Raw genomic sequence first — 19,883 nt, 5'->3', positions numbered from 1 at the left:
GGTAATTACCTAACAACACACTATACTTTTACAAGACTACACAGGGCACTAGAACTACTAGGACATTATTTACACAGGTAGGGTCAGCCGCTGGTCATCGTGCTGACCCTCAGACTCTCCCCGGCTACCACTCCCAGCATGCCCAGCGGTACTACGAGCGCCTAGGGGCACTTTCTCCTCACCACCAGGCGAGGGCATTACACTGCCCCCACCTGAAGCGTCTGGCGTCTGGCGTCTGGCGTCTGGCGTCTCGCCGACGTCGAACACCCCCCTCAGGCTGTACTCGTACTGGGCTAACTGCTGTGGAACCCTGCGCCGCAGTGACGGCTGGCGACCCACGGACGCCCCACTATCGTCCGGCTCCAGCCCCGGCTGCTCCTGTAGAGCCTCCCCACACGGCTCCTCCTCCCGGGCCCGGTAGGGGGCCAGGCGGTCTCGGTGCAGGACCACCACTCTCCCCCGTGTTCGCAACCGGACACGGTAGCAGACTTCACCCACCACCCCGAGTACCTCAGCGGGACCCTCCCACGACGGCGCCAGCTTAGGGCTGAGGCCTTTGCAGCGGCGCGGGTTGTACACCCAAACCGAGTCCCCGGGCTGGAAGGCAGGCCCCCTGCAGCGCAGGTCGTAGTGCCGCTTCTGCCGGACCCCCGCCTGTGTCAGGTGGGTCCGTGCAAAGCTGTGCACCTGCTGCATCCGCTGCCGCAGGTCCCACTCGTAGTCCGGTCCAGCCGGCGGTGCCGACCCGTCTCCGGGCGGCGGGCCGAAGACCAGGTCCACCAGGGTTCGCATTTCCCGGCCCAGCATGAGCGAGGCCGGGGTGCACCCGGTGGATTCCTGGACCGCGGTCCTGTACGCCCAGAGCGCAAGGGGGAGGTGGCAGTCCCAGTCCCGTTGGTGCCGGGACACCAGGGTGGCCAGCTGGGTGGCGAGCGTCCGATTAAACCGCTCCACCAACCCGTCGCTCTGGGGATGCAGCGGTGTGGTCCGCGTCTTAGTGATCCCCAGGCGCTGGCACACTCTGGCGAAGACCTCGAAGTTACGCCCCTGGTCACTGTGTAACTCCTCCGGCACCCCCAGCCTGGCAAATATCCCCTCCAGCAGTGCATCGGCCACCGTGGGGGCACTCTGGTCCGGGAGGGCGTAGGCCTCCGGCCACTTCGTAAAATAATCCATGGCCACCAAGACGTAGCGGTTCCCAGCCTCGGTGCGCGGAAACGGGCCCAAAACGTCCACCCCCACCCGCTCCATAGGAGCCCCCACCTGGTGTTGTTGGAGGGGGGCCCGAGAGTGCTCGGGGGGACCCTTCTGCGCCACGCACACCGCACACGTTTGGCAGTACCTCTGCACGTCCCAGTGGCAAAGACCCCAATAAAAATGGCCTCGGAGACGCTGCAGGGTTTTCTTACCGCCGAAGTGCCCCATGCCCGGCTGGCCGTGCACCGCCCCGCGGAGCGACCGAGGCACCACCAGCTGCCACCGTACCTCACCACTGGAGGGTACCCGCCACCCCCGGTGCAGCACCCCATCCTTTACCTCCAAGGCCTCCCACAGGGCGCAGAGGGCCTTGACGGACTTTGGGTGCGGGGCGAGCTCCTCTCGCGTAGGCCGCACTCCAGCTGCCCTCCAGCGGAGCACCGGCCCCACGTCAGGATCAGCTGCCTGACGCTGCGCCAGGTCTGGCAGGCCCACCCCCAGCGGCCCCTCCCGGGCCGTGGCCGCGGTGCCCACCCCCGCCACGGTGCGGACAGCCACCTCACGCTGCTCCCGCCGGGCGCAGTGATGGCAGTCCGCGGCCTCGCAGGGGCGCCGCGAGAGAGCGTCGGCATTGAGATGGCGAGACCCCGCACGGTGCACGACAGTGAAGTCGTACTCCTGCAGGATCTCTATCCATCGCGCCATCTGCCCCTCCGGCTCCTTTTAGTGGAGCAGCCAGGTGAGGGACGCATGGTCGGTCCTCAGCCGGAACCGGGTCCCGAACAGGTACGGCCTGAAGTGGTGGACCACCGCCATCACCGCCAGCAGCTCGCGACGGGTCACGCAGTAGTTCCGTTCAGCCCTAGTCAAAGCCCGACTATAGTAGGCCACTACGCGCTCCCCATCCGGCCCCTCCTGCGCCAACACCGCGCCCACCCCCGAGTCACTCGCGTCGGTATCGAGAACATACGGCAACCGCGGGTCGGGGTAGGCCAGCACGGGGGCCCCCACCAGAGCTTCACGCAACCGGCCGAAGGCAGTCTCACAGCCCGAGTCCCAGTCGAAACGGCGGCCCTTGTCGGTGAGGGGTTGAGCCTCAGGCCAGCACGGCGGATGCAGTCCAGCACCGCCTGGAGGTTCGTCAAGGCCTGGTCGAAGCCCCGGGCATGAACCAGCAGATCGTCCAGATACAGCACACACTGGTTCCGCGGGACAGATGCCAGCACCCTCTCCATCAGCCTCTCGAACGTCGCCGGGGCATTGCACAGGCCAAAAGGAATGACAGTAAACTGCCAGAGGCCCTGGCCGATAGGAAAGGCTGTCTTCGGGCGAGCATCGGGAGCAAGCGGTACCTGCCAGTAGCCGCAGCGGAGGTCCAGGGAGCTGAACCAGGTCGACCCGGTGATGTAGTCTAGGGCGTCATCTATCCTCGGCAGGGGGTAGGAATCTTTCCGGGTGACCTCGTTCAGCTTGCGGTAGTTGACGCAGAACCTCCACGAGCCGTCTTTTTTTTTTACCAGTACAGCTGGCGCCGACCACGGGCTCGCGGAGGGCTCAATCACCCCCGCTGCGGCCATCTCCCGGATCTTTTCCTCAGCGGCGGTCCGCTTGGCGTGAACCATGCGTCCCGGTGGGATGCGGATGGGCCGAGCGTCGCCGGTGTTGATCTCGTGTTGGACCAGGGCAGTGCGGGTGCAGTCCTCATCTATCGCCGCAAAGAGATCCTCGTTCTGGGCGAGTAGCGCCTGGAGCCGCTGCCGCTGGTCCTGATCGAGGCCCTCGCAGCTCTGCTGGTAGATCCTCAACGGCGCGCCTCGCTTCCATGCAACGCTCGGCTCCCGCCGCCGCCGCCTTGTCTGGCCCCCCGGCTGACTCGGGAGCAGGATCCAGCACGCTCGCTCCCCGGCTCACAGGCCTGGTCTGCCCCGGCGACTGCCGCCGCCGCCGCCGCCACTGCCTCTTTTTCTCCCAGCTCCGGCAAGCCCGCGTCCCTCGGCCTTCGCCGGGCCTGCCCTCCACCAGGTGAAGTCGCTCCCCCTGCCACACCAACTCCTGCCGGCTCAAGTCCAAACTGGCCCCCACTCGCTGCAGTACGTCCAGCCCCAGAATGCAGTCCTCCTGGATGGGTGCAAGGTAGCAGGGGTGGCACACCGTCGCTGCACCTAGACGGAAGGCAAGCACCCGTTTCCCCCGGACTGCGGCGAGCTGTCCCGTCACGGTCCTTAGCCGCAGGCCGGAGGCCTCCCATCCTGGGGGGTTGGTGCCCTCGGTGTCGGGGAGGACGCCCGGCCGGAGTAAGGTTACCGATGAACCGGCGTCGAGTAGGGCCAGGCAGGGTTGGTCCTCGATTCGGCAGTGGAGGTACAGGCCCCGGCTACAGCCGACTCGCCCCACGGTGACGTGAGGGGCGCCGGTCTTAATAGCGCTCTCCGGAGCGGGGGGTGAGGTGTTCGAGTGGCGGCCTTCCACACGCTGAGTCGCCCCGTTCCCGTTTCCCGACGCCGATCGAGGAGTGCGAGGTTCGGGTGCCCGGCAGAACCGGGCTCAGAGTTCCCTCTTCCTGCAGCGGTCGCAAAGCAGCGTGTGGGGCTGTTCCGCAGGGGTCGCTGCAAGGTCTGGCTCCTCTTCCCCCTCGCTGGACTCCTCCGTCGCCGCCTCGGTCAGCCAGCAGTGTCTGCTGGCGCTTCCAGCCACCCTGAACACGGCCTCAGCCAAGGCCTGCTCCAGCGATGCACTTGGTGCCGCAGCTCCTCGGGTGAGAGGGCCTTGAGAAAGGCCTGGAGAGCCATCTCCCCCTGCGCCTCCCGGGGAAAAGTTGGGTATCCTCGGCGGGCGAGGAACGCGACATCAGCGGCAACCGGGCCCAGTCGCTCTCCTGGTCGGCGCCGCCGCAGGGCCAGCCTCTCCCGCATCAAGTCCGGCGCCTCCTCCACACCGAAACGCAGCTGGAGAGCCGCCGCCAGCGCCGTGTATTCGCCTCTGTCCTCCTCCGGGACGTCCAGGAGCACCTGGCAGGCCACTCCTTCCATCTCTGCCCGGCACCAGCCATTCGTCCAGGCCGCGAGCTGGAACTGCGCCTTGTAGGTTTCCCAAGGCGCTTCCCCGTCGTAGCGACCGGGTTGCACCTGCACTGATGGGTGTGGGAATCGCTGGTCAGCTCCAGCAGGGAGGGTATCTTCTCTTTGGGGCATCCACTGGGCGGGAGTAGCGGGCAGTCGCCCCAATTCTACCGGCAGGACCACTACTGGATAGCCCTGGTAAGGGCTGTGGCCACCTGTCACACCCAGGAGTTGCTCAGGCTCCCTATGTGCGCTGCCGATGGGTTCTGTCTCTTTTAGAGTCAGACAGCACTTGACAGAATCAGCTAATGTCTGCCAAGATTTGTCCATCCTGCCCGCTTCTGACACCAATGTAGCATTTAGAGGTTCTTCTCAGAACAAAGGACCAGTGGAGACGCGATTAACAAACCAAGCAATAGCTTTATTCTTTTACAACCACAAAACCAAACACAGGATATACATGCACATGAGGAGACTGACAGAACACGTACACATCTTTAGGGTGGTAATTACTTAACAACACGCTATACACTTATAAGACTACACAGGGCACTAGAACTACTAGGACATTATTTACACAGGTAGGGTCAGCCGCTGGAAAGCAGGGATAATAAGGAAATGGGTGGCACCCAAGCACATGTTAAAGAAAAAAAACTTGGCTTCTTAAAAGTGATTATGATAGCCACAGGACAGAAGAGACAGTGCACTGTGGTCCAATAATGACTGTGTTGAAACAGCCAGAGTGTGCTGCATGCCATGGAGATGGAAAAGGTAGCTCATCCCAGTCAATCGCAAGGTTGTGTAGGACTGCACATGACCTGATGATGATGGTGCTGCCTCTTGATGGACTGGTATACAAACCAAACGACAGCCAAGCAAAGCGTTAGTTGTTTTACAATTCCGAAAGATTGTTCAAAGTGGCTTCTTGCATTTTTATGACTCCTGTTATAGTGCTTCTCTTGTAATGTTGTAGGATTGTGCACAGGTGTCAGAAGATATAGTCATAAAGAATAACCACAGGCAAAACAACATGCCAGCTTGCTCTTCCCTACTTTGAAAGGAAGATATTGGAACTGATTAAAGAACTTAATTTGAAATGTAAGCTCCTACTAACACAGGAGAGAGAGTTCTGAAAAGTAAGCACAAGGCACACCATGGATAAATAAATGTATTAATTTAAAAAAAGAAATACTGAGAAGGTCAGAGGAACAATAATTGTTGTATTTATTTGCTCAGGTAGTTTTATAAGTTTAACTTTCAGTAAAGTTCTGTTAAAAATAAAACTGGTCATTAGTTGGCGTCTTTTGTAACGATTTAGCAATAGTGACATGTCGGCTTGTTCGACTGGAGTGTTAAACAAAAATAATACAGTAGCGTCCTGTCTCAAGTGTACAGCTGCAGTTCTCGTTTGTTTCGTGACTAATTGCAATTGCATTAGTCTGTGTAAAAAAAGACTTCTGCAGCTCCAGTGGTGCAATCGAACTCATGCTGAGATTGAGTTCAAGCCTCACCTGGAGCAGTGTGGCCTATATCTTCAACTATTTAAACTAACTGACCAGTTTAGGTCCTGTTAAGTATTTGCTGGAGATCAGGTCTAAATTAACATCAAAGGAACAAGTAAAGGTTTGTTCCTTGTCAGACCTGAAGAAGGCTCCAAAGCTCAAACGTTGTTTGCTTCTCTTTTCTGCATGGAATAAAATTTTACTTGTTCCTATGCAGTCCACACATGCTGACACAGCTCCCTACTTAAATTACCATCAGCAATGGACCTCCAGCAGACCTATACACAAATATATGAGAGAGGTCTACTGAAATGAGAGGAGCATGATGGAGTACCAAAGACTTGAAAAAGCACTCACTTTTCTGTGTTTTTGTTGTTACCAAGATTTGTTTTTAATGTTCTTTTTCTCTTTGTTTTGAAGTTGTTCTGTTTTTTTTTTCTTTTTTGTAGTTGTTAGACTACTACAGGGATTTACCTAGTCTATTAAGACTTCTTTTATCAAAACATATTTTATTAATAAAAGTGTGATTTCTTAATAATCAACTTTAATGTTATCTTTATTAGTAGCTGTATTACAGGTAATGCATGCACAGCCTTTATTATGCTATAGTGAATTTTCAGGTATCCCATGGAGGGAAGAGAACTGAAATTAAGGAAATACTTATTTAAAGGGGTATAAGTCTTAAAAGTGTTCTGTCACATCTGGGTGTTAATTGAATAGATTTGTTGTATTATTTCATATGATTTGACTCTACACTTGTGTTTCTCAGGAGACAGCAGTAATATTGGGGATTTGCAGGTACAGATAATAAATTATACTATACAAGTGTAGAGGTTTGATGGGTTTACTGAGACAATTATTAATTGTAGCAGTAATCACGAGGTTGTTCATTGTGGCTTTTAGAAAATCAATCGTCAGAACAACTAACAACGCACACACACGGGTTCAATACACGAGATACATTTATTAACATAAATTGTGCACCAAACATATACTAGTCTGCCTGGATACGAGCGGCAGACCTTACTGTGAGGGTTATCAATATACAAGGTATATAATCTCGAAGAGATGCAAACACAAAGATACACAACAGAGAATATATGTCAATATATATCGTTCGGTTACCAAATCGCTAATCAGTGTTATTACCCACTGTTACTCTAAACTCGGAAGTAAATACATTACTCATGAATTAAATTGATAACAACTTTTTTTGAGGTACAAACTGAATTCTCGAGACGGAATGTAGAACATGGGGTTTACTTATCCACTGTGTATGGATTTGGAATCTCCTGGCACGAACACCAAACCAGCTGACAAGCTCTGTTGCAGCCTCTGTTCCAGCAGTTGTCCAATGGGCGTTGTCCCGGCGTCCTCTGGCTACCAGTCTGAATCCATCAAGAAGACAGGAATTTTAATATCGCACTGCCGTCTTGTGTACAAAATATTTGTTCAGCTCTAACGTCTGTGTGCGTTGACAAGGCATCTCAAAAGGACGTATTAAATAAGAAAATGATCCTTTCTGTTACCATTCCTGTGGTTGGAGCGTTGTTTCACCCTTTTACGTTCTACAATATTTACAGACAAGGTTTTATCACTGGAGTTGTACAGAACAAGTGTGCATCAGTCCATGAAAATCATCAGTACTGCTGTTTTTCTATGCATAGTTTAATCAAGAGCACTTAAAAGATGCAAAAGATGGATTGTGGTCTGTGAGCACCTGCACATCTTCGAAAGGTCTCTATGTCGGGGGTGTAGCTTAGTGGTAGAGTGCTTGTCTTACATGTATGAGGTCCCAGGTTCAATCCCTAGCATCTTCAAGTGCTTTATGTTACTGTGCTCACATCGCAGTCTTCTGTCGAGTGAGAACTCTTTGCTCGTGTTCATAGAGAGCCAGGTTTACACAATTAAACTCGAAGTGCTACAGTGTTCTCTGCAGTTTTAGATGTACCTCCAAAGCATTTAGTTCTGTTAACTACCAAAGAATGTGAACTAATTTAAAGTCACATTCAGGAAATCCAGAGAACGTCTTCACACTTGTCGTGGCTGTTGCAGAAAAACCTCACCCGGGATTTCCTGAGAGATCATTCACCGAGCGAGTCCTCCCTCTGGATTTCGCACTGAGCTGAAAGCTGCGCGAATTCCTCACTGCGTGTCCTGTACTGTGTAGCACAGTGACAAGAACGCCTTGAGTTTTTTTCCGTATGTGAAGGAAAATGCAAAAGAGCATGAAAAGTGTTGATGGTATAAAATATCCATGGTACAACTTGAGAAAGAACTGACGGACAAAACAATGACATTTGATGATTACAAGAGAAACACAACCATCCGAACATGGGCTTGGATCCTGAACGCTTGTGTTAAAAGACAAAGCAAAGGATATAACCTGTAAATGTCTTCATGTCTTACAGTTTATGAAATAACACAATTTCTTCCTTTCTTAATAATTTCTTACTATTGATAGATGCTTTTTTAAATTTTAACAGAATCACAATTACAGACATTTGGGGTTAAACTGTTATTCACATATTCTAACGAAGAGAAACGTTAGTGTCTTCCGGTATGTGAGCCCATTTCTCAAATAAGAAAAGAATAAGTTATATAAATTGAATTATTCTATTTTGTAGGCTTGCATAGTCTTATTCATATTTCAGTTAAACCTTTTCTTCTGTAGTAATTTCACTTGATATTATATTAGTCCTGATTTACAATTTTTGGACATGGTTCATCTTAAATAATTTGTAATTAGTTTCAGTTTTGGAAAATCGCGCCCAGAAGCTACTAAAACTGGTAATGTTTGCATAATGTGTAATGCAATAGTAGCATTTTGGGTGGGAAAACAAAAGGTATTTCTTGGTATGAATCCCAACACTTCATAAGCGGTGTTCGAGGATTTCTCGCTTCAGATAAAGCTGTCAATACATCACAGATTTTTACTCAATCAATATCAGCAGTGTTATCGCTACCGAACACTAAATATAGATCCTGGCAATACTTCGTGAGATCTTCGTAAGAAAATCCAAAAAAGTACAGAAGCAATAAACGCTTTTTTTGGATCAAGAAGAGGATAATTATGAGACTCAAAATATCCCTGTCTTTTCTTTTTTCGAGGACAAATGGATTATTGAGGTGTAAAGATGGGTTCAAAACCAAAATCATCTGCTATTGCTGCTGTTTCTTTGATAGTTTCTTCAAATCCTTCAATTGATCATTGATATAGAGGAATAATATTATACAAATTGTGTTTTTCTGTGAATTGTAATTTTATTGTAATTACATCTTCGTTTACAGATGTCTTGCATGTATCACAAGGTATAATAGTCGCCGTGTGTCCTCAGCTAAAATGTTTTAAAAAGTACGACAAAAGTACAATATGCTTAACAACATTTATGGTTATATCTATATTAAAATGAAGGTAAATATACCAAGATATTAAAAAACAATTGTACAGTCCTAATCTCATAATGCTTGTGAAGTTTTCCAATAAATCCGAACTGTAATTTTGAAATATTATTGCTGAGAATGCGAAGAGAATACAAAGATCAAAATCAATGAGTGAAAATACAAAAGTAGTTCATTAAACTGAGTTTCTTCCCTGAAATGATTTGATTTGCTTGCAAAGTACTAAGCAGCTTTGAACGGATCACGGGAATCAAATATACAGATGGGTTCAGAGTGTGCTTTCCAACTTTTGTGTAACATTTTCCTTTGATAGGGCAGAGTTGTCTTCACAATCTGGGTTACATAAAAAGGAGTGACGTCAGTACAAAACAGCTTTCCTTCTTGGGGAACAACGGTTGTGTTCCATATTTCTAACTATTTTGGTTTCAAGATCTCAATTTAGTGTGAAACATAAAACCACCCTTTTGGTTAACAACCGAGCCACAAAGACTCATGTACATCTTAACACTCCTCGGTCTCAGTGAAAGTAATACACTCCGTAAAATTTCCAGAGATTCATTTATTTTTAAAGGAAAATCACCAACAGCGGCCGAGATCTACTGGAGTTTTTCATTCTATACTGCGATTTCTGAAGGGTACCCTGTGAAAATATGAGTTTTGACGAGAAGGGATGGACATATAAGGCTTGGGGAATTAAACTTTAAGGTGAAGACTGCGGGTTCAGCAGCAGCAGAACCTGATCAGTATCAGTTGACTCCGATATACTTTGAAAATTAACTTCGGGATTTAGAGTCAGACATGCTACCGTTGCACCATGGGGTACTTAATTAAAAAAAATAGAAAAACAGTCAGTGTTCCTGGATCTGTTATCAAGAACAACACCTGCACAAGAGCTGTGCAGGAAGAATAAAATATGGTCTGAGATGAAGAGACTCTCTTCGGAAGAGCGGCGCTCTTCACAGGAGAATTTTTTGTGAAGCTGATTTGTCTCCTTTGGGGAATTCAAAACAGCTGAGAGCTGTGACCTTGTGGCACAAAGGTAGCATGTCTGACTCCACATCAGAAGGCTGTGTGTTCAAATTATGTCGAGGTCTGCTTTTAGTTTTTCAGGTTCTGCTCGTCCTGAACACGGAATTCACACCATGTAGTTGAGTTCTATCTGTACACCACATAGATAATCTAAACAAAATAGAGCCCTACTGGACATACAGTTAGGATCTCCCACAGCGAATACCCTTGAACACAAGAGAGAAGGCACAGTTCACATCTGCGAAACATCACATCCGTCTTTAGAGACAGCTACATCAGAGAATGGAATCCCGGAAGTTTCAAATAATTTCTTTTAATACAGGTTCAAGCAAACCTGAAAGTTAGGGAGTTTCTGGACACTTTTGTTTTATTAAAAAGTGTCTGAAGCCTGAAAATGTAATTTGAAAAAAAAACGCTATTGGACATTAGCAGGTACTTTTTGTAACGATTTGCTATTTCATGCTGGAAAACAAAGGAAACAGACCCAATGTTTGCTTTCAGGTGTGGTTCATTACATAATAGACATCTATTACTGAGGAGCTTGAATAAAATTTACATGAGCCAGGTAGAAGTCGAACCTACAATCTTATGATCCAACATCAGATGCGTTATTTATTAAACTGCTGGTATTTCACATAACCTGAATTCCCCAATAGTGTGCTCAGCGTTGCTACTAGTAATATACCGCCCCGTCTAAAATTTCAAAGTGAGAAACGTGTGTTTTCTGATTTTTTATGAGTTTTAAAATATAATCTCTTTAAATCAGACAAAGGCTTTATGTTCCGCACTGAAATTCCAATTGATTGAGAATTCAAAGAAAGACTGTTTTCTTCCACAACACCGTATAATTATCACATCCACCAGACTCTCCAACTTCTCCAGACCTTGCTGGGTGAGCATTCGCTCCGATAAATTAGGTCACGTATCATGTTAAATCACTTCTTCTCAACACAACATTTCCTGGTACACGTTTTCTCTATGAAAAAAAGACATTTTTCCCTTGCATGATTTCTCGTTTTTTATCAAAGCGTACAGAAAGAAAAAAGAAGAAGAAATAGTGTTGCAAAAGAACTCTGTCGCCCTTGGGAAATGTCAAACGCATTGGACATGAAAAATGCCCAATAAAAGCCATTTCTCTTCGTTTCTTAGTGTCGGGGCTGCTACTGTATGTAAAAGAGGCAATTTGCTCTGAGAGCAGGTTCAACACTTTCTGAACGCAGATGTCTCAGAGCAGTGTGTCCAAGTAGCTGTAAAAGGTGACAGTCATCCTGTCACTGTAGCTTAGTTGGTTAAAGCGCTTCTCAATTAAACAAAAGAACCTATGCTCAAATCCCAGCTGTGTATTTCTTCCTATCTTGTAGTACAGAACGTACCATTTTGGGCAATCACAAAGGGCTTGACTTCGTTAAATGCATGTGTTCATTTCCTTTCTGGAAAACTTCTTTTTGATTAAATTCACACAGCTTGCGAAACATGAAATTCAGTTTTTGGTTATCAGTGCAGAAGAAATATTACCGGCTGGCAAAAAGAACGGTAAGATATTTTTTTTTTGATTCGAGAAAATACTCCACCAGTCAGTCTCTGTGGCACAATCGGTTAGCGTGTTCGGCTGTTATCCAAAAGGTTGGTGGTTCAAGTCCACCCAGGGTCGGGTTTCTTTTGCGATGTAAACATTGTTTTCGCATAGGTCGATTGGATTTCTCAGCTAAATCACAGCCATTTTAATATTTGTAGGAAATGCGATTGTTCAACACGTGTCAAAAATGTCCAATAATGCCCAACATCGCAACTCCCCAGAAAACCATATTCACCCAAGAAAAATGATCGTCGAATCGTCATTTATACTCCCGTCACATCCTCTGCTGAAATATTTTAAAAATACAATGCAGATTTGTTTGAGAACTTGACAAGCATTGTTTTGTTAGCACTGTGCAGTTGGATTTTGATATTTTGACATATTTACCTTAATTTTAAACTGTAAATACTGTACAATCTATTGTAATTGTGTTGTAATATTAAAATATGTTAGCTGAGGATGCAAAGGGGTGAAAGGGAAAGGTCAGAGGGTATAGTAAAAACGAGGTTAGGATTGGTGGAGGTGGTAGGGATGTTGATGGTTTTTCTCTGTAGAGGATGATTGAGTTTTTTTATCGTTCTCTGAAGTGAGAAACTGGAAGAGTTGGGAGTTGAGAGATCTGATGAGGTTAGTTATAAAAGGAAGTTGATGTGGAGCTGTTAGCTGTAAGAATTCCTTAATGTCTTTGATGTTGTCATCAAAGATAAACTGCAGTAAGCAAAGATAAAAAGAAAATTATCTTTGCATACTGCCCTGTCTTTCTAACAACTGAAGAAGGCATGGAATAACCTTTTACTTGTTCCTTTGCAGCCTACGCATGCCGACGCAGCTACAGTATAGTTCTGCAAGTCCATCTAAAATAACTTTGTTAATATATGCAGGTGATAAATTAACGTGTCTGAGTATCTTTTCCAGCTTTACTGAATTACATCAACTTGCCCACCGAGGATAAGCGTACCTCCGTTGCCCGAGTAACGTGACGCCTGTGAATGACGTGTAAAGAGTGCATTCTATACCTAGTGGAGACGGACAACGTTTCCAGCGCTGGGTTTCAGGGGCTTTCCCAACCTCTCCTCGACCTTTAAACGTCTTACATAGTAAATTTACATTATCCTGTAATATGAATTTCCCTAACAGAAAAAAAAATGTAACAGAAGAAACTCTCGTAATGTTAAATTCCCCCCCCCACGATTACAACCTCCGATTAAACTGCTGCCTGGCCGGTGTACGCGTCGCCAGTCCGCTCCGGCTCCGCAGGAGACGGGCTGTCAAACCCGAGACGGGAATCTGGGTCCGGGCTGCCCCACGGGTGAGTGAACCGCCGTCCTCTCCGGGTTTAGTCCGGACGGAAGCTCAGTAGTACCTAGTGCCCTGTTCACTAACTGCTGTAGGGTACGAGAGGTCGGCGGTGACTAAACACTCCGCCTGCAGGGAGAGGGACGGGACGGAGACGGTTATTCTCTTCTGGCAGTTTATTTTAACTGTCACATTTCCACCGTCTCTCTCTCTCTTTCATTTTCGTCCTGCTCTCTCCCGTTTCCTCGTCACATGGCCGCCGCATGGCCAGTCAGAGAACAAGGAAACGCGTGTATCATCATCGTAAACCTGTTCAGAGACGGAAGTAGAGAGCTCTCTTTAACTTAAAAATATTTTAAACTGCATAACCGAATAAAACAATGACAACGGCCCAGGGCATAAACGCGCACCAGTTTCTGACGCGTAGGCGGACTTCAGAGGCGCCTGACTCCTTTTGTCGTTGAACCGACTTCTGTCTTCATTACTTCGGAGTTTCACTCCTACTTCGTATCAGAAATAAATAACTTTCCAAACGACTTTACAGGAAGCTGGAAACAACAGGTTCGAGAAGTGATATTTACATGTCTCTATATATAATACTTTCCGTACAAATAAAAGGTATAGATGTCTGGGGGAGGCTCAGTGGTTGTTTTTCCTGCCCTGGGATCAGTTCAGAACCTGGGGTGCTGTCTGTGTGGAGTTCTGAACTGTGTTTGTGGGGGTTTCCTCCTGGTGCTCCAGTTTCCTCCCAGTCCAGAGACAGGCTGGGGGGTTAATTGACTTCTTGGTGTGTGTGTATATGTGTGTGTCCTGTGATGGACTGGTGCTCCGTCCAGGGTGTGTGTGTGTCCTGTGATGGACTGGTGCCCTGTCCAGGGTGTGTGTGTGTGTATGTGTGTGTCCTGTGATGGACTGGTGCCCTGTCCAGGGTGTGTGTGTGTGTATGTGTGTGTCCTGTGATGGACTGGTGTCCTGTCCAGGGTGTGTGAGTGTGTGTGTCCTGTGATGGACTGGTGCCCTGTCTAGGGTGTGTGTGTATGTCCTGTGATGGACTGGTGCCCCGTCCAGGGTGTGTGTGTGTCCTGTGATGGACTGGTGCCCTGTCCAGGGTGTGTGAGTGTGTGTGTCCTGTGATGGACTGGTGCCTTGTCTAGGGTGTGTGTGTATGTCCTGTGATGGACTGGTGTCCTGTCCAGGGTGTGTGAGTGTGTGTGTCCTGTGATGGACTGGTGCCCTGTCTAGGGTGTGTGTGTATGTCCTGTGATGGACTGGTGCCCCGTCCAGGGTGTGTGTGTGTCCTGTGATGGACTGGTGCCCTGTCCAGGGTGTGTGTATGTGTGTGTCCTGTGATGGACTGGTGTCCTGTCCAGGGTGTGTGAGTGTGTGTGTCCTGTGATGGACTGGTGTCCTGTCCAGGGTGTGTGAGTGTGTGTGTCCTGTGATGGACTGGTGTCCTGTCCAGGGTGTGTGTGTGTGTGTCCTGTGATGGACTGGTGTCCTGTCCAGGGTGAACCCTGCCTTGTGCCTGTTGCTTGCTTGGATAGACTCCAGCTCCCCCCTGTGACCCTGGACTGGATACAGCTGTTAGAAAATGGATGTCACTGTCCCCGGTCTCTTTGTGTGTGTCAGTGTCCCCGGTCTCTCTATGTGTGTCACTGTCCCCAGTCTCTGTGTGTGTGTGTCACTGTCCTTGGTCTCTCTGTGTGTGTCACTGTCCCTGGTCTCTCTGTCTGTGTCAGTGTCCTCGGTCTCTCTCTCCAGATGCGCTCCAGAGGTGGCAAGGCTGTAGACTGGAGGATGATGGGAGTGTGGCTCTGTTTGATCACTACAGCTTCAATGGACAAGACTTCCTGTCCTTTGAGGTGGACAACATGACCTGGAGAGCAAGTTCCCTGGAGGCAGAGGGCACTCAAAGGGACTGGAACCAGAACAAGATTAAAAACCAGTATACCAGATTCTTCCTGGAGACTGACTGTATGGAAACACTGAAGAGATTCCTGCAGTACAGAAAGAAACACAAAAACCACACAAAGGTGAGACAGAGAGATATCAGATACAATATGAGACAAATGCACCTAGAAGCTCTACACAAGAAGTTCCCCCATGTGCAGAGGAGTGGGTGGCACAGTGCAGTTTCTGGGGTGCTGTCTGTGTGGAGTTTGCATGTTCACCTCATGTTTGTGTGGGTTTCCTCCCACTTGCTGGTGGGTAAATTGGCTTATGGGAAATTGGCTCGTGTGTGAGTGTGTGTCTGTGTCTGTGTGAATGTGAAGCTTGTGTGATCCTGTGTGAATAGGACGTGTCTGCAGTGCTCCAGTTCTACTGTGATCTCCTTTCTTAGCCTGAGGAACAGACAAAGAGAAAATGTGTTTGATTTGTATAATTGTCTAATACTGACATGTTTTGGTTGTAAAGGTTTGCAGAAAGGAGCCACACAATATTTTGTCTGTGCAGCGATGTTGCCTCACCTTGCACAGTGTCCACACTAATTCTCAGTGTGTTAACATTGCTTCTGGTCTCCCTCTCAGTCTCTCCTCAGGTGTTTGTCTCTTCCGAGCATCTGGGAAACACACAGAGCTGTTCCCTGTCCTGTCTGGTCACTGGGGCTTCAGTCCTAGAGTCATAGAGGTCAGTTTGTCCAGGCCTGGAGAGACCGAGGGAGAGGACGTGTGGTCCAGTGGGCTCAGACCCAATGGAGACAGCTGAGGAAGAGTGTGGAGATCTGAGAGAGTAAGATCGAGGAATACAGCTGTACTGTCACTCATCACAGCTCCAACCACAGCGTCACGCTGAGCTGGGGTAAGTGTCTGGAGCAGATCAGTGTGTGTTATACTATATCACACACGGGGGTGAGTCTGGAGCAGATCAGTGTGTATTATACTGTATCACATACAGGGGTGATACAGGAGCAGATCAGTGTGTATTATACTATATCACACACGGGTGAGTCTGGAGCAGATCAGTGTGTATTATACTGTATCACACACTGGGGTGAGTCTGGAGCAGATCAGTGTGTATTATACTGTATCACATACAGGGGTGATACAGGAGCAGATCAGTTTGTATTATACTGTATCACACACAGGTGAGTCTGGAGCAGATCAGTGTGTATTATACTGTATCACACACTAGGGTGATAACAGAGTCACATTATTTTTGTTATGCAGCAGGTAACGTCTGAAACTTTTCTTGTCTCTATAACAGATTATGCCGCATGTCTGAACTCTAACCACCTGGATTCCAGACTGCATGTCAGGGTGATTCTGGCACTTCTGTGTGTGATGGCAGCAGGGGCTGTAGTCATCTTGCACCAGAAGAAGCTGTGCTGTGTGCCATTTTTACCACTGTCTTCACAAAGTCTTTTCACAGACCCCAGCTTGCTCTCCATGAGACACACAGACAGGGAGAGAAGCTGGGGGTCAGAGTGCAGGGTCAGCCATTGTACAGCACCCCTGGAGCAGTTGGGGTTAAGGGCCTTGCTCAGGGGCCCAAAGGAGTAGGATTCCTCTGCCGGCCGCAGATTTTTAAAAAAGATTTTAAGATTTTTAAAGTACGCAGGCTGGATAGCCAGTAGCCATATCACCCTGCAACTCGCAACTGGTCAGTACTTGGATGGGAGACCTCCTGGGAAAGCTGAGGTACTGCTGGGAGAGGTGTTAGTGTGGCCAGCAGGGGGGCGCTCACCCTGCAGTCTGTGTGGGTCCTAATGCCCCAGTATAGTGATGGGGACACTAGACTGTAAACAGGCGCCGTCCTTCGGATGAGACCTAAAACCGAGGTCCTGACTCTCTGTGGTCATCAACAATCCCAGGGTGTTTCTCGAAAAGAGTAGGGGTGTTTCCCCAGTGTCCTGGTCTAATCCCCCCCTGGTCTTTACCAGTCACAGCCTCCTAATTATCCCCATCTCTGAACTGGCTTCATCCCTCTGCTCTCCTTCCCACTGAGAGCTGCTGTGTGCTGAGCGGACTGGAGCATCATCCAGGTGGGGCTGGAGGGGATCCCCATTAACCTGTAAAGTGCTTTGAGTGGAGTGTCCAGAAAAGCACTATATAAATGTAAGGGATTATTATTAATTTTTATTATTAAGCTGTTTAAGATGGCAACACACTTCAGGCGCATGGAACATGAATGCTGGACACGAATATTAATAAGCTTCCAATGACAACACCACAGAGCAAGAACACGTTTGAGCTGAAAGATGTATATTTCACATTGAAACCGCAGGAAGTCTGATTACAGAGTAATTATGTGGTGAATGTTTCTACCACCCTGGGGGTGTCAAAGCATGGTGTTGTAGTCCTAGATGGTGATGCATTTTTTAAAACTCTGTTTGCTTTTGGACATCCACTTTGTAGGAAGAGATTTAGTTCGAGTTTGCTTTTTATTTTATTTAATAGAAATTGGCCTGTCTCATTATTGTCCAGTGCTTCAGGTTAAGGAGCTAGAATTGTGTTAAGGAGCCTCTGAGACTCCTTATTTGATATATATGGAGTACCTGGGGGACAGCTCTGTGGCTCAGTGGTTTTGCTTGGCTGCCTCGTACTGCAGAGGCCCCGGGTTCAATTCCAGACCCAGAGTGCTGTCGGGGTGGAGTCTGCATATTCTTCCGTGTGTGTGTGTCCCTTATTGGACTAGCAGGGTACACCACTATCCATCCTGGATGCATGCACATGATCTCACAAAAGACTTGAACGCGGGTGCCTTGTGCTTCCATTGGATGACAGAGGAGCTACGACCACGATGATTACACAGTACCTAGTTTGGATGATGTCTTACGCTCATGAAAGTCGACTGCAGTTCCAGATATTGAGCAGGTATATTCAAGATTTATACAACCCTGACAGCCTCGATCCTTTCTTGACAGCCTTGTTAGGAGCAAAGGCAATTACTGCTATGTTTAATTACTCTGGTGACCGACACCAAGCTGCATGGTCACTATAATCCACTATTTATTCCATACATTCCAGCGTGATTAAGTAGCACTATAACCCTGAGTATGCACAGATATATACAGTATGTCTCCTTCAAGAAGTTCCTTGAAGTATGTTCCTTTTAAATCATTAATACTACACTTTCTTATATTGATTAAATGAAATGGTCTGAGACACATGTTTGAAAAGTTTAAAATAGGCATGAGGGCGTTATCTACAATACAGTATTTCTAAATGTAAGAATGTGAGAGTTGTGTGGACCTTATCTTTTTTTTACCTTGTTTAGTCTTTTTTTTGGTCAAGTGCAATTGTATTACAGTATGTAGCCCCTGACGGTGTTATTGGTGTTATATGTTATATGTACTCTTGTTTGTACGGTATAAATTTTTGCTGTTGCAATAAAAAAAAACGAAAGTCGTGCATAGCAACGGTCACTAAGGAAGTGCGGCTTAATCCCTGAATTCCGGTGTCCGTGCAGTAGAAGGAGACACTCCCTCCGCTCTCACAGTGGATCAACTGTCACCCTGCTCACAAGGGGGTGGAGGGGATCCCCATTAACCTGTAAAGAGCTTTGAGTGGAGAGTCGACAAAAGTGCTATATAAGTGTAAGCAATTATTATTATTTATAACAAATCAAATTACTTAAGAACATATGAAAAGTTAATGATACCAATAGACAATTCAGCTTATTAGAGCTCAGTGTTTGTTCTGTACACATGTACTTATAATACATGGAATAATTTACAAAGATCCCACTATGTCCCCCTGTGTAGAATAGATGTTCATAATCTGTTTAGTCTATTGTTAGTCTCTAAGCTGTCAAAATTGAAAATCTGACGTTTAATCATATTCCACTTACTGTAAGTCCACCTGTTCTGATCTGTGGTTTCAATGTCATCAACCATCAACTAACCAACCATTTTTATTCTCCTTAAAACTTTTGAAATCCAACTTTTCAGCAGCTGGTCAGAAAGTCAAGTTGCCCAGTAAGGCTGATCGAATGTTCCCTTCCAAACATATGTGAGAGGAAAAATACACCAGTGATTGCCAAAGCAAACAATTCTCAAAAAGTATTTCCTTGGACCTGAATACTACTACTACATTTAAATGTGATAATATATATATATATTCATTAAACAACTCTCAATGCATTTTCACTGTACTGAGACCAGACCTTGATGTTTAAACAGAGAACCACTCATAGAGAAAATATTATACTATATCCATATATATTGAACCTTAATATAAATGCTACGGTATTTGAAGCTTGCATTATTCTTAGACGTCGGTCTGTCGCCAGTGTTTCACAGAGGAATCCTGTGCAGACTGATCCTCCGACACTCAGTCTCCCATAGGGTGGCACTGCCCTGTGGAGCAAAGACATCACCGATGAAGTTCCTGGCGTTCAGAATGCGCGTCGCCAAGGCTGTGCTGCTTAAGCATCTCACCATCTTCCTCCTTGTCTTTCGAGAACACCACGCCATTGTCCTCCTGGCCCCAGCGCAGGCTGGTGTTGCCCAGCTCGGTGTGCCTGGACAGCTCTCTCGTCACCTGTGGAGGGGACAGTACCACAGCAGCCCGGGTCAGAAATCAGGGCCCGGTACGTCTTCCTGAACGAGAGCCGCGGTCTTGTCGCGGCAGGGAGGACGCGATCGCCGGGCGAAACAGGGAAGCAGCAGCAGACAGCGCCTGTGGTGGGTGATAGTGGTCTGTAGTGGGAGGTGGCAGCTGGAGTGAGCGCTCTGGAAAACGTGGGACGTAGTGGGATTCAAAGTTGCAGAATGAAGCAGGGAGGCAGCCAGATAGGTGACGTCGAAAGCAAGCAAAGCCCGGAGCCGATAGATACCCAAGCGAAGCAGCTAAGAGACGAAGTCGAGGCGAGAAATCTTCG

General features: G+C 47.8%; 1 protein-coding gene and 1 long non-coding RNA gene across 3 annotated transcripts in view; one reads left to right on the top strand and one right to left on the bottom strand.

Annotated features, from left to right (window-relative positions):
• LOC138242549 (antigen WC1.1-like) overlaps nucleotides 1–19,883 on the bottom strand; it is a 621,195-nt gene that overhangs the window by 420,277 nt on the left and 181,035 nt on the right. The window lies entirely within an intron of this gene.
• On the top strand, nucleotides 12,788–16,784 carry LOC138242364 (uncharacterized). 2 transcript variants are annotated; one of them, XR_011191516.1, is made up of 4 exons: nucleotides 12,788–13,074; nucleotides 14,823–15,094; nucleotides 15,590–15,860; nucleotides 16,266–16,784. It is a non-coding gene; the product is annotated as an uncharacterized lncRNA (long non-coding RNA). The 2 variants fall into 2 exon arrangements; XR_011191515.1 differs by lacking the exon at nucleotides 12,788–13,074 and having other exon boundaries at nucleotides 14,732–15,094.

The sequence above is a fragment of the Lepisosteus oculatus genome, chromosome 14 (assembly GCF_040954835.1).
Source record: "Lepisosteus oculatus isolate fLepOcu1 chromosome 14, fLepOcu1.hap2, whole genome shotgun sequence".
Lineage (NCBI taxonomy): Eukaryota > Metazoa > Chordata > Actinopteri > Semionotiformes > Lepisosteidae > Lepisosteus > Lepisosteus oculatus.
Note: the sequence above shows the minus strand (reverse complement) of the source record. Positions and strands in the feature narration are given on the sequence as shown.